The following is a 14692-nucleotide window of genomic DNA, read 5'->3' as shown; positions in this document are numbered from 1 at the left end:
GCACTGCTTCATCTTCTCCTGTTTCAGCCACTTGGGCCCGGAGGGGCTTCCTCAGCCCCAGTGGCGGCACTGGCAGAGGGTAAAGGCTGTGACTGTGGGGCAGTTTTAAGGCAGGACAAGTTTCGATCAACATGACCCACTTTGGATTCACACCCTAAGTCTTCCTAAGATGACAGAAACCCTGAATATCTCACCATATTTCCACTAATGCAAGGCACTCTGAAATAGCATTTGGGCTTAAGGACTCCATAAACCCTTTGGATATCTCAACCTCAGAGGTGGAGGATGGCCCTGCTATATTAGGCCCTATATCAATACCCAGAGAGATGAAAGACATTACAATCTCTGGAAACAAACCTGGAGTTCAACTTACCTCAACTAAGTTGAGCTCAACTAAGTTGGATAAGAGCCTTTAAGCATTAAAACTTATTTAACATATGCTAGATTTTGAGGAACAAAATTTTAGCTGAGGTAAGTCAGCAGAGCTCGTTAAAGTTGGTGGTTAATCTGACCCCAGGATGTAACCTTCAAATATGGCAGGGGAGGGGAAAAAAAAAAAATAAAAAAATCACACTGGCTTGAGTACCAGAAACACTACAAACACAATAACCTAAGGAAAAGGTCAGATTAGAGTATGTTTTCATGATGTGAGCTGAAACCCATTGCTAAAAGGGGACAGTTTCACCCTGTGAGCCCCTGGGATGATTCCCCCTTGGAGTCGGCTCTCATCTTACTGCAACCAACCTCATTCAACACACTGAACTGATGAAAACTGATTTGAGGGATTGGAGCCTTACAAGGAAAGGCTGAGAGAGCTGGGACTCTTTAGCCTGGAGAAGAGAAAGCTGAGGGGAGACCTTATTGTTGCTTACAAGTATCTAAAGGGTGGGTTGAAGGAGAATGGAGCCACACTCTTCTCGGTGGTTCCCAGTGACAGGACAAGGGGCAATGGGCACGTTGGAACATAGGAAGTTCCGTTCCAATACATGGAAAAACTTCTTTACGGTTCGGGTGAGAGAGCACTGGCACAGGCTGCCCAGGGAGGTTTTGGAGTCTCCTTCTCTGGAGATTTTCAAGACCCGCCTGGATGCAGTCCTGAGTAATGTGCTCTAGGCAATCCTGCTTTAGTAGGGGAGTTGGACTAGATGATCTCTAGAGGTCCCTTCCAACTCTGAAAATTCTGTGATTCTGTGAAAACGCACATCTTTGTGGCCAGGGCTGGTCAGCTGATGAATTAAATCTCCTTACTGCATGACCAGGTCACCACCAGGCCACTGGCTGTGGGGGAGCAGCCATAGCATGCCGTGGCCGGCCGTCACCTCCCAGCAGAGAGCACAGGGCTGGGCGGCTTCCTCCCTCTGTCCTCCCTAATTCCCCAAGAAGCACAGCTCAGCTACAGTGTTTTCTCTGGCCAAAGGCAAGCTCTAATGGGCTAATTGGCCTCAAAAGAGGAAAATACATGACCACCATCCTAGCTCCTCCAGAGCGCCAGATTTACAGGCCCCCCTCAGGCTGGAACAGGCTCTATTTCTTTGTAAATCAACCTGTTCTGCTGGAGACTCAGTGATTGAGTTAGCATCTCCCGTATGCTTCAGCTTTGCTCCAAACGCTCGTGTAATGTCTCCATCGTGGGAATACAAGCAACCTGTAAGATCTCTCCACCACAGTCCCATTTACTCCGGAGAGCTCTGCTGCCATTTCAGAGGTTAGTCCCACGTTGGGAAGGGGGACAGGAGCTCGGGGAGCTCAGTACCAGTGCAGCCGTCATCTCACGTGAGACCCAGCTCTGGGAAAAAACAATGCCACGAGCTCTGCTAGTGGACTCAGTACATTTCCTCTGTTTTTAAATATAGTCCTTCCTGATCTTTTGTTATTGCACACAGCAGGATTAAAAGACAAAACTGTCAGTTTGCGTTGACCAAACCCTGTCACTGATTTCATGACATCATTTTACTGGCTGACATTGTCTTGGCATCTTAGCTAAGTACTAAAACACCTTGTTACTGTTCTTTATCCGTTGGCCACACTAGTTGGACTACATCATTAGGGTTACTGAATTATTTTCTGTCTCAGATTCATCCCAGTTTATGAGTTAATGCTTGACAAGAAACTCCCCTAATGAATTACATTTTGCTGGGAGGGGAATGAACAAATTGCCAAAGACAACTTTCTGGTTACTTTGTGTATGGCAGTTCTACATCCGAAAGTAAACTCCCAAATACCAGGTTCCGTCCCGCCCCCCTTTCTTTTTTTTAATATAACTACAAGCTTGGCCAGTCTTCGTTTTCTCTGTATCATAAAAACAAGAATCAGTTTAGGGGAGTTTTTCCTTATTTTCTTTAAAAGAAATGGTAAAAAGAAATCCTGCATGTGTGTTTTGGGTTTGATTTTTTTCATAGGCCCAGTTCCACACTGGTGTAACTCCTGTATTAACTAATGGAAATCTATTACGTCTATAAAACGTGAATATCAAACCAGTTTATTGCCAGTTCAGGGAATACAACTATTCTCATATTGAAAAATTAAGTCAACAAAAGGGAATGAGTTCATCTGAATTAAAATTACTGCTGCGTAAAATAAAGTAAGAGGCAAAAAACCCACTGAGAAAACACTTTGGGACGAATACCTATGTGAATTACAGAGCGAAAATAAAATACGCCCTGTCACTTTCCCTGTGGCCCAGACTTCCAAACAGGCAAAGCCACGTAGATTTATGATCATTTCTCTCCATGCTCATTATTCGGACACACAGAGGTAACATGCAGCAGGATCTATCCCTTTTTCATTACTTCAAGGTCAATAAGAGGAGACGGCTGGCTGGCTGAGGAGATTACTACCGATTATTCCCTCGCCAGCCCTCCATTTCTTTCCTGCAGCCAAAACCGCAGGAGAGAAAAGAGGGCTCAGTTGCTGTGAGGCCGAACTGAGGCTTCAGCTGACTGGCTTTCCACAGGGCTGTGGTTCAGAATGACCCTCTTCCTTCTTGCTGGCTTCCACCATGCTGAATGAAGGCATTAACGAGCGAGTTCGCAGGCTGGCCTTAACTGCAGCAGGCACGACCCAGAAGCATCCCCTTTCTCTGCCCCGAGTAACCAGAGCCTAGATTTTTGCACAGGCGGGGAGGGATGCTAACCTGCCCCCCGGCTGCAGCACAAACCGTACCTGGACGGTGGCTGGCAGACTACCTCCGCCTCTCCGAGGCTTTCTGAAATAACTGCTTACTAAAATTACTTCATTTCTAAAACTTGAAAAAAGCAGGATGAGCAGTGAAAGAGAAAATACGCCTAAAACATAAATCACTTTGGTAATTAGCAGGTAGGTACAGCATGAAAAAAACCCCGCAGAAATTTACAGTCATACAGCAGCTTGCTAGACATCTCATATGACATACACCCTCTATACATTGTGCAGAGATCAGCACAATTCTCCACTCTAATATAACAACATTTAGATTACAGACTGGTAGCTACACAACATCACACAGCCTGGCTGTGAGAAAAGAGCAGGGTAAGAAGCAGTGAATGACAACACATTATCCACCACAAACTGAACTTAGGTAGCTGAAAAAATCAGTACTTAATTGGACCAAAACTGTTACTATCACATTTCCCCTGGGAGAAGGAATATATAAGGCATAAACTTTGCACCTTGAGACTTAAATGCAATTCATATGAATGCTTTATACAGGGGGTGGGGTGGGGTAGTTTTTACGAAAAATTCATCCAGCTGCTGCGCAAAACATACCATTTATGAATTAATAGGAACTAGTTTTGTAGGAACTCATTGGAATGAACCATTTTCTTTGCAAACTGTGCAACTGTCTACACAGCCATGGGAGCAAAGCAACTGCAGAAAGACAATGTGAAAAATACTATGCCTATTTATTACTATGGCACTCATGTTTAGGAGGCAAAAGCAGCAAGTCTTAGAGTCAGCTGCCCTGAGGATCATTTACGCTCCTGGAAATGCACAACTGGTAGAACATAAAATACAATTTTAGTCAAGAAAGCCTGAAGGCTACTATTATTTATACTAGACATTTATGATCTTCCAGAAGTTTACTTACATGTCTAAACAAAAAAAACATAAAGAGCTTCCTTACCAAAGGAGGATGCTAATTATTTTTAAGGAAGCAATTTAAAAGTGCTGTTTCACACCCTCTCCAAGAACCCATCCACTGTCACTGGAAGAGTGACTAAGGTGAGCGCTCCTAAAGTTTCATTTAAATTACAGTTACGTGTTGACTTGTAATCTTAGCTGGCCGTAAGGTCTACGTAACAGTTGCACAGTCAAGCATTAAGACTCTGCTAGCCACGTTTGTTATGGTCCCAAGAGGAACTACACTGCTTAGCTTCCTTTTTTATCATACAAATGCCTACCAGTGGTTGACATATCCTGCCTTTTAGTTCAAGTGTGTATACCTACATTCTTATATATATTTTTTCCCATTTATCTGTATGAAAAATCCTAATAGGACCTGAGATCACCTTAACTGGGTTAGCACAACGGCATGATGTGCAAAACAGATGGTCCTGAGGACTACATCCAACTCATGTTTAGTGTCTTTTTCACCTGTAAGACAAGATGTGTCTGTTTTACAGGCATAGCATGGTTTCTAGATAGACAAAGAAAACCAGAGGAATCCATACTTACACAAAGTAGGGAAAACGGATGATTAGAAGATACCAAAAAAAATCAGCAAACACCTTATTGAGGAAACCTCCCTGTTCTGTGGCTTATGGAGTTAATGTTGCATTTGACAAGAAGTGCAAGTAATTCACATTATCTAATTGTATCCTTTTGTTAATTAAACAACTTAAGACAACCCACAACCATTTCAAACTTGAAATACAGCAGAAAACAGATGTTGTTTCTCAGGAGAATCTAGTATACACATGACTGCGGATAACTCCTCAATAAAATCTGATGGGGTGAACTGCACATCCCATACTCCCTCAGCAAGAAACAATACAAGAGGAAACTCAAGAACAGCGCTATAAACCTGCATGCATTATGTTCAACGTGCCAGAATATGTTGGAATCCTGAGGCGCAGCACGAAGGAGCTACGCTTCAGGGTTTCAATAACGTTTCCTAGTGTGAGTTAGAGCTCTGAAAGACAGATCCACTACCAGAAATTTGCTCTCCTGCAGTGCATCTGTCAGTCCCAGCGCATGTGAAGCTGAAAAGAAAAGCTTTCCTCCCTTCTTCTGAAGAAATCCCACCAGGTCTCCACCTTTGCCTGCCTTTAAGCACTCTTTATCTCCAGTGTCAGATGACTCCCACTGACACCTGTGGTGCTGTCCATGCACTGGAAGCTGGCACCAGGGAAATTGCAATTCCTGGGGTGGGAGAGAGAGATCAACAGTCACGTCGTTGCACCGCATGACTGGAGGAGTGAGTGCAGATCTTACGACTGGATACCTTAAGGTCCCTGCACTCTCCATTTTAAACCTATACCTGGAAATTTTCCATGAGACTATCCATGGAATGAGGGTAGTGGGTAGGACTCCAGCACTCTGAAGCACGCGACTGTGCAAACATTTCCATTGAGTGGTCACTTATTTAATCCTCAAACTGGCCTATCCAACACCACACAGAGGCACTCAGTGTACACTGAAGAGGGAAGCTAGTGCACAAAAATGAGGCAGCATGGCCTAAGTATCTCCAGCATCAGCTCAGTTTGTTCCACAGAATGAGAGAATTCCCCCACTTTGTAGAGCTGCAGAGCTCCATCACTTCAGAGGTAGCTCATGTTTTGAATGACAGATGAAAATCATTTACATGAAAATGACATGAAAAAAATAATGACAGAATGACAGAAAACAATAATTAAGAGATCAATATTGTTTGTCTTCATGAAAAGAAATACAACAGAACGAAATGGCAAAAACAAAATACGCACAGTTTAGTCTACACACATCCACACCCCACACACAGATATTAGAGAGGAGAACACCATGCCAAAAGCTGAGCTGATGCTCAAGTGACCTTTCACCACCTCTTAAAAGCAAACAAACCTCAAACTCTCACATTAGGAAAAGCAGATGCACAATGGAGGCAAGTTGGGGCTGCCTTGGAAAAGTATCAACCTTTAAAAACAAACTAATACATTCAGCCTTGGAAATGGCAATAATTTCTAAAAATCTACTTTAATAGCTACATAATGCTTAAGAAAATATTATCTCATTATTTTTCATTGCCTGAAAATAACAAGGATTTCTAAAAGCAGCTAAGCAACAATCTTTAGTCAGTGTTTAAATAACAGTTTACTTGTAAGTTTTAATGAAAATTTGCCAAACTTGATGCTAGCCAGAGGAGGTAGGGAGACTAAAGATCGTATTTTCCTTCTCAGTAAATCTTTAACAAAAAAGGATCTTGTTGCAATGTATAAGAACAATCACAGTAAGAAACTCAACACATTAACACCTTTCAAAATGATCAAAATAATGTTTGGAAAGATGCTGATGCCACCCTGACATATGCTGTAGTATTCCTTGCAATAAATGGCTCTGTTTCACTGGCATGCTGACTGATATCAGGTGCAGAAGTCCATCTGGCATCAATTATTCTATTATCATTGTGTCTTACTTTAATGTTTCCGCGTTCTTTGGCAATTGTTTGATTTTGTGAAAGGATTCACAACAACACAGTGCATGGACATTGCTCTTCTGCTATCAGCACCTGGATGAAGTTACAAAAGTACTGAATACTGGTTATACAATCCTAATTGACCTCGCTGCCAGATGTTCAAGTAAGGCAGAAGCAGCTTGTGCCCTGTTACATTCTCTGAGGGATTTCCAGGACCCTACAATTTACTCATTTTGAGCGGAAATAGTCTGAATCTGAAAGTGATCTCCTGGGCACGCTAAGGAAAAAAACAAAACCCACACAACAGTCCACATCTGTCCAGTACAGCTTTTGGAGAGATCTGTGGGTGCATATCTCCCAAAGGAAGCAGGGGATGAGAGGAATTGGTCAATGCTTGGTTAGCCAAGTTCTCGCTGAGCGTGTCAGTGTAAACCACTGGAACTCAAATGCTGCTGTTAGTGATGGGCTGAAGCACCGAAGACCCAGAACCGGCATTTTGCTAGTTATTAAATAAAATATTTAGGCATAGATGTAATGTGTAAAAGAATGAGCAATTTCCCTGATTAAGTAAAACATTTGTGACTCGCATAGATGACTGCAGTCCCTCTCAACAGAGTTGTCTCAACTTATTTTCATTTTAGAATTTATAAAATCATACTTGAAGCAGAAGAAAATGATCCCCCTAATAACAGCACAATGGGATCAATATTTTAAGTTTTACTCGAAAAATACATCTCTCTCTCTGAGGTAGCGCATTAGATGGTGACAGTTCAGTATACTATTTTTTCATACCATCCACAACACAGCATGATGTTTCACAGGGTATTCAGAACTGTTTTCTGCCTTAAATAAGTTAATTGATAAACAAAATACTACAAAAACAAAAGCTACAAAAACAAACCCCCAAAATCAAACCCCCCCGCCCCTCAAAAAAAAAAACCAACCCAAACAATCAACCAAGGAGAAGATAAAGGGGGAGAGAAAAAACAGGGCTACAAATTCCAGGTGACTTGTTCCAAAACACCTCCCTCCATCCCAGCCCACTCAAATCCATTTCCAGGAGTAATTGCTCCCTTGGCCAAGGCCTACATCCTGATTTTCCCTTCCCCCTTGGGCTTTCAACAGAATCCCTGGCAGAGGATTCTCGCTTGCTGCCTCTTGTACAAAATCACCTCCTCAGCCAGAAAAAATCCCTCCCTCCAGCTCACTCCTGATGTCAGAGGCTCCCAGCACCGTTCCCATTCTTGACGAGTGTCCAATATATCAGACAGAGCTGGAAATGCACCTCTGAGGAGAGGATAAAGACTTTCCTCCCATGTGCTGTTTCAGCAACAGGAATATCTGAAGTATCTGATATTCATGGGTACATAATCCTCCTGCTTTGTCCAGTGGTTGGGTCTCCTGGTGAGCCAAATGTGTCCAAACTGCGCCAGCAGCTCAGGTTCTGCTGAAAGCAGAGCAGGTTTTGTGGTATTTGGGGAGGAGAGGTCTTGGGTGGAACCATCCCAACTGCCTTGCATTTTCTAAGGGACCAGGCATGCTTCATTTCCTCTGAAATTTATTTATTTTTTAATGATTGTTTCCCAAGAAGGGCAATTATTCAAAAACTGGAAGCAAGTCCCACTCTATGCTCTTGGTCTTCACTATGCCATTTTGTTTAAAAGCTTCATAACTTTCAAATAAGACTTGCCTTTCTGGTCAGACAGCCTGACAGGTTAACACAGAGCCTCAATTACAGCCCAGAAACTGGAGATGGTGGCAGCAGCAGACTGTAAAGCAAATATGTGTGCTCAACATGCAACAAACTTTATCCTTCCCAGTAAGCCACGCTAGGAAGAGCATAAGGAGGATCATCCAGTCATTTCAATGACAAACTACAACATGGAGAAATCCCCAAAGATTTTATAACTATGGTGAATAAAACCACATTTAACTGCTGCCATACTAGCCCTCTTGGTTACAATTAACTAGATCCACTGACATCTGAGTAAGTAAAGTTCCCCAAGAAACACCATATCGGGCAAAGATGATGTGTATATATATGGAAGGAATTGCTTCTAGAGAAAGTCAAGGGATTATAGCAGAGGACCACTTAAAATTAGTTCTTTTTAACTGTTAAATCACCAGACTGGCTTGGCCTCATTACATGACTTAAACTAAGTGCCAGGGGTGTGAGAATTTTGGAGAACACCTGCAACAACAGGAGTTGAAAAAAGTGGAAGAAGAAGTGACTATACTTGGCTAATCCCATCTGAGTAGACACAATCAGTACCGGGAAACAATAAAATCTAGGATATACATTACACAGGTGCAGTTCAACTTTCTGGTCTGTAGTTATCATGAAAGATGTCAGAAATAAGAGCGTAGGGACTTGTCTCCAAATAACGATCAACTGTGGTGGGCATCAACAGCATAAATTACTATCACCGTACCATCATCCATGTGATGTGAGCATCTCTAATCTCGTTAGTTCAAGTTTCTATATCTGTTTTCAAAATTCACCTGTTGCTTGGATAAATAATTCAAATTATTTGCTCTTTGTCGCCCTTTACACACGTTATTTGGTGACAAACTGACACAAACAGGAAATAGACCATTACGAACAAGCATCATACATTGTAACTCTGGATGCAATTGCTCTCTAACCATACGCAATTTCGCCCCATCTCTCTCCAGGCAAATTACTGTTTTGATATGCTAGATCAATGCTATCTTAGCTGCACTGAAGAACTACAAAACTTTTCCTTTCTATTTGTTCCTAACCTAGAAGATCCAGAATGGATCCAGTTTGGCTGGACACCAGGACATCAAATTGTTGAGCTGTCTCTGTAAATCAGATATTCTCAGCCACAAGTCCATTGCAGACCTCTAGCAGTACATATGTACTAGCCAGCGTACAATACTGTGTGTCCTCTAAAATCATATCAGAATGTAATGTGGTTCCCTTTGACAAGGAAGCAAATAAAAAATGAAGGATATTACTTAGATCAGCAATCTTCACCCTATAGTCTATCAACCCGCTATTTTAATGGCTCTCCAAAAGGCTGCTAAGAAAAGTGAGCCTTGAATAACCTATGCTGGATCTCACACTTTCCCCGGAAAATGGAGGAGCACAGAAATGCTTTGAAAAAGGCCGAAAGCCACTGACTTACGATGAACTAGTGCCTTCAGAAGAGCTTCTTTGCCTGAACTGCACTAAAAGCTGTAAGGAGAAAGAAAAAAAGTCTAGCCATGAATGTGTGACTTAACTCTCTTACGGCAATACTGATTTTCAAAATTTCTCTAAGGAGATATTAAACCCCTAATTTCTGTTCACTGAGAGATACCCATGAGTTAACAAGCTGACAGATAGATTTAATTGTCAAAGGAAGCCAGACAAAATTTTGTTAATTGACGGAGGGCACAACCTTTATCCTACAAATGTATATCTTTACATAATATAATATTTATTTTTTATATTTATAAATAAAGTTCTTCTCAAAGTCCTTGAAAATATGATTAAATACATTAAATACATCTGGGAAATACATGAAATAAGATCTCCTTTTTAAAAGGTGAGTGAGATATAAGGCAGAAAAGGTTAAATGATTTGCCAAAAGTTGCAAAAGGAGCTGAGGCGATGCCAGGAGAATGGAAGTTGAAATTGGTAACTTGGATTCTCATCTTAGTCTCATATAACTGAAACTCAAAAATAACTATACTAAACAGTTACATTGCATGAAACATCTTTTTCTATTCCACGATGAAGCCTTTGTATCACTATTTTAAAATCAAATACAGCTTTTTCCATTTCTCACACTTTGCTCAGTATGAACTTGCAGTAAGTCACTTTTCTAACCACAGTTTCTGAATATAACAAAGGATAACAATATATTCATAGAAGCAACAAAAATGTTGTTAAACTGCCTAATCAAAATCAATCATATCTGGAAACACTTTTTTTTCAGTCTGAAAAACAAACCAACAGATGTTTTGGGGGTGGCATTCAGTATTTTTCCCAAACAAAGCATATGAAAGGATGCAAAAAGTGGAAGGCAATAATGAATTTCTGCATCCCAACACAAAACAAGTTAACATAACTCTTTTTTGTACTTTGACAAACACCTGGTACAGGAATGATCTATAGGAACTTCTTCTGAAGCATTAAAAAAAATGTGTAAAAAATGCCATAGAAAGTTTATTTGTGCAGATACAGCCTAAATAATAAAAAGACTAAAGTAAAATGATAATGGAGACATTAAAAACCACTTAGAATATAATCTCCTCGATGCCAAAGTGAACAAACTAGCAGACAAAGCCATAAGCTTTATTTATTCTTATGGTACAGTCCCCAGGCTCCTCCTAATCAAAACAAGGCCAGTCTGTAATGAACTTTCATTTTTGGCAAACAAACAATTTACAACTCCACTGCTCAGTCAAAGGCATAACAAACACAACTCGCAACACATCCGCTAATGTTCAGCCTGCCTCCTTCCCTCCTGGTGACCCCAAGAACGAAGACCCCCCCATGATGGCACACAGCCCTCGCCTGAAGAGCTGCAATGCCCCAGGAGCGTGTCACTACCCACCTGCCTGGGCATCTTCCTTGAAGAGAGGCTGCTGGTGAGCAAGAGTGCTCTCCCTTGGACGCAGCCACGGATTGTACTGTCGCCTCATCACCAGCATCCCGCCCAGCCGTCGGGATTCCTGTAGTTATTCTCGTATGAAAATTGCTTGTTGTTTATTTGTGGGAAGACTCTGCTTTATCTTTGCTCCCACATTACATTTCTCCTTTGTCAGACTGCTTAAAAAATGGCTGTGAAGTTATTTTTAAATTGATTTTTTGTGAAAGTTATTAAGAAATTTAGTTTTTCCTTTTTCCCACAGAAAAGTAAAGAGACAAAGACCTTCACAAACTCCGAGGGAGCTTATTCATCCTGTCACAAACATGCTTTCATCCCATTCTGGCCAGATTACCTGCAGAGCGCTTGGTTTCCATGTCTACCCACTGCATCACATCTTTACTACAGGTGCCAAATACAATGGCATTGATGTTCTTTATTATAAACTAGATCAGAGCTCTACAGTCACCGCAGCTCATTCAGGCTCTCAGGCACAAAAGCAAATCTGACATATGCAGTGCCAGCAGCATGATGCTGTTTCTCTCTGGTGCATACGAAAAAGGCTTTAGTCTACTCCCTGTGTGCCACTGCCCGTTATCTCTCCCCTGTGCTCCTGCTGCTTTGTTGCAACTGTACCTGAGCCTGCAGGACAGTGCAGGGCACATGCCAGGCCACAACCAAGAGATACAGGAATGGGAAAAAGTCATCAAAGGCTGAGGAAGGGAGGAATTATCTGTATCTACTTTGCTGCATTTGTTTGTGAAACATCACCTTTTATCTTCATTTGATTTAGTCAAGCAACAAAAGCTCCTAGTGCCTTGCTTTCTGTATGTACAGAGCAGCAGGGGCATTGCGTACACACGGAAAACTGGTGCAGTGTGATCAATTAATACAGAAGTTACACACTTTAAATCAGGTAAAAGGCAGACAGGGAGCATGCTGTATCACATCAAAGCAAACGTGCACTTTTGTCTCCGACAGTGGCTGATGCCAGATGCTTTACGGATGAAAGCCAAAATTATGGAGGCTGACAAAGCAATCTCTGTCCAACGCTGGGAGCTGCTAACTGAAGACTGACCGAACCCTTGAACACCATGCTTAGCACTTTTTCCAAACTACTTACTTATACTAATTACAACCCTGCATATTGTTGATGGCCGTAACCTTTTATAAATCTTGTAAATCTTGGCCTCAATGGCTTTCCTGTGTTAATGACTTCCACATTTTAATCACACATGAGAAAGTATTTCCTTCTTTTATAGAGGTATTAATATGGATGCCTGGCAACATCTCTTCACAGACCAAAGAAATATTTCAAAGAAAAACTGGATTCCAGGCAATCAGGAGACAGCTTCAGATAACCTCTAAATTCTGCATAACAGCACATGGATATAATACAGGTATAACTACAAGTCTATGAAATTCACAAGACCTCAGATGTTACAGATACAAAATTTATAGGACTACAGCAACTTGAAAATTCTTGGCTTTCTCAGGATTTCAAGTACTAGAAACACATTAACCAGTCAAGTCTTAAAACTGTTTCTGTGTTAAAAGAAACTGAGAATCATCCAATAAGCTTTAATTAAACAGAGAGAAACAAAATGGTAAAACTGCTAAAGAATATGAACCTATTACCAAATTGATTTGGTGATAACAGCAGAGCTCAGGTAACAGCAATTAGCTTTGAGCACACATTTTAAATCAGCAAGCATAAAGAAACACATCATACTGTGTGCAAGCTGATGTTTAAAACCAACTTCAGTACTCTGTTTTCAGAGGGGAATGCCTAAACATTAATGTGTGGCTGTCTTATAGTCTCTGTAACATTCTTCTGCTTTTTAAGATTCCTGTCTAGTTACTTACCCGCTAATTCAAATTTTAGCTGACAAGGATACTTTACATGAATTTTCATTTTTGTGGGATCCAGGTTATAATGCAGAGGTAACCTGGATTATGTGTGGCTAACAAATGCAACAACCCTCACAACTGAAAACCTTTCTTTTTCTTGTGAATAGTATGGCATTACTCCTCCAGTTACAACTTCTGAGTTTCAACAAGCCAGCTGAAGTGGCTACAATGTCACACGAATAAGGATGTTTACTTTTTGTGGATCTGCTGGGATTACTGGGAAGGGTGATGAGAAGCCTGGCAGAATGTTGAAAAAAAAAAGCACAGGTCAGGAAGTCATTTCTGGCAGCAGATGTTTGTTCTAATTGCATTTACAGATGGATGCCATACAAGGGGAAGCTGGCATTTAACAGGTACTGTACTCAGATCCATTTCACTGTCATTAAGGCTACTACTAAAAAAAAAAAAAAAAAAAGACTCAGTGAGAGAGAAGGGAAAACGATGACATACCCAGGACACAACTCCATATAACCTAGGAGATGCTCTGTGACATCCTTATTACTCATTTCCTCTCATTAGATTTTGACCCTTGCTTAGATCATTCTGGTATTTAAGGCTTACGGTCTCTTTGCAAGTGAAGACCCCTTAAAAAAGCCACAGCAAGCAAAAGGTAGTCCTTCACACCACTCTCCCCTCAGAGCGGGCTGTGGCAGGCAGGGCATGGGAGCCCAGGCTCCTCCCCAAGGCAGCACAGATTTACAGCTTCCAGAGCACAGGCACCTGCACCCAGATTGCTGTATGGCTGCAACCCTGCCTGTCTGCCCATGCTCCAGTTCACCGAGGGGCTGCATGAGATTTAGGATTCTGATTAACCAGCAAGAACAGCGGGGTTTGGAGCAAGAGACAAGAGAGAGACTCCTGCCACCCCTCCCCCTCAGCTCTTGCTGCCCAAATATTTCAGTCGCTGCTCAAGCAGCTTCTGGACCACTACTTTTGTTCTGAAGCGATAAAAGGCAAACCGAAAATAACAGAGGCTTATCTACAAATACTAAATAGTAAATTGTAACCCCCATGGAGCTGATTCACAAGCAAATCAGACATCCCTGGATGCAGGGCACCACCATCCCTCAGAAAGGCAGGGGTTGATATGGCTTCAGCAATATGATTTTCATTTGCAGACACGTGTCTGTCAGAACCCTAAATCTCATACTGTATTACCTTTGTGACTGATATTAAACACATGTCTGGAAAGAATTAAAGGGCAGTCAGTTGTCTTGAATCTGGGAAAATTTAAGAATTTTTCTTACTCAAGTGTCGAAAAATATTAATGTAACTTTGTACTTTATAAAGTGGAAAGACTCCAAAACCAGGCAGTGTTCCACGTACCTGCAGTGATAATTAGAAGAATATAGTATAGCCGTATATAAAAAAAAAAAATCCCCTGTAAATTTCTTTCCCATCTGGGAGAATACTGCATTTCCTCATGAAGAATGCCAGCAGCAAACTGTCATGCTGAATTTTCCTCTACAGTATGCATTTGGTTCTGAATCAATCCCAGAGGAGACACCAGACAACATCAAAACAGAAGCCTTTAATTGCCCCATAAAACGAAGATGACTTTATCCCCTTAAAGCTGAACTTTTATGAATAT

At 41.5% G+C, this 14692-nt stretch overlaps 1 protein-coding gene across 1 annotated transcript in view; it reads right to left on the bottom strand.

Annotated features, from left to right (window-relative positions):
• Positions 1 to 14692, bottom strand: part of MTHFD1L (methylenetetrahydrofolate dehydrogenase (NADP+ dependent) 1-like) — a 157169-nt gene that overhangs the window by 1010 nt on the left and 141467 nt on the right. The window lies entirely within an intron of this gene.

The sequence above is a fragment of the Charadrius vociferus genome, unplaced genomic scaffold, assembly GCF_000708025.1.
Source record: "Charadrius vociferus isolate BGI_N301 unplaced genomic scaffold, ASM70802v2 scaffold494, whole genome shotgun sequence".
Classification (NCBI taxonomy): Eukaryota; Metazoa; Chordata; class Aves; order Charadriiformes; family Charadriidae; genus Charadrius; species Charadrius vociferus.
Note: the sequence above shows the minus strand (reverse complement) of the source record. Positions and strands in the feature narration are given on the sequence as shown.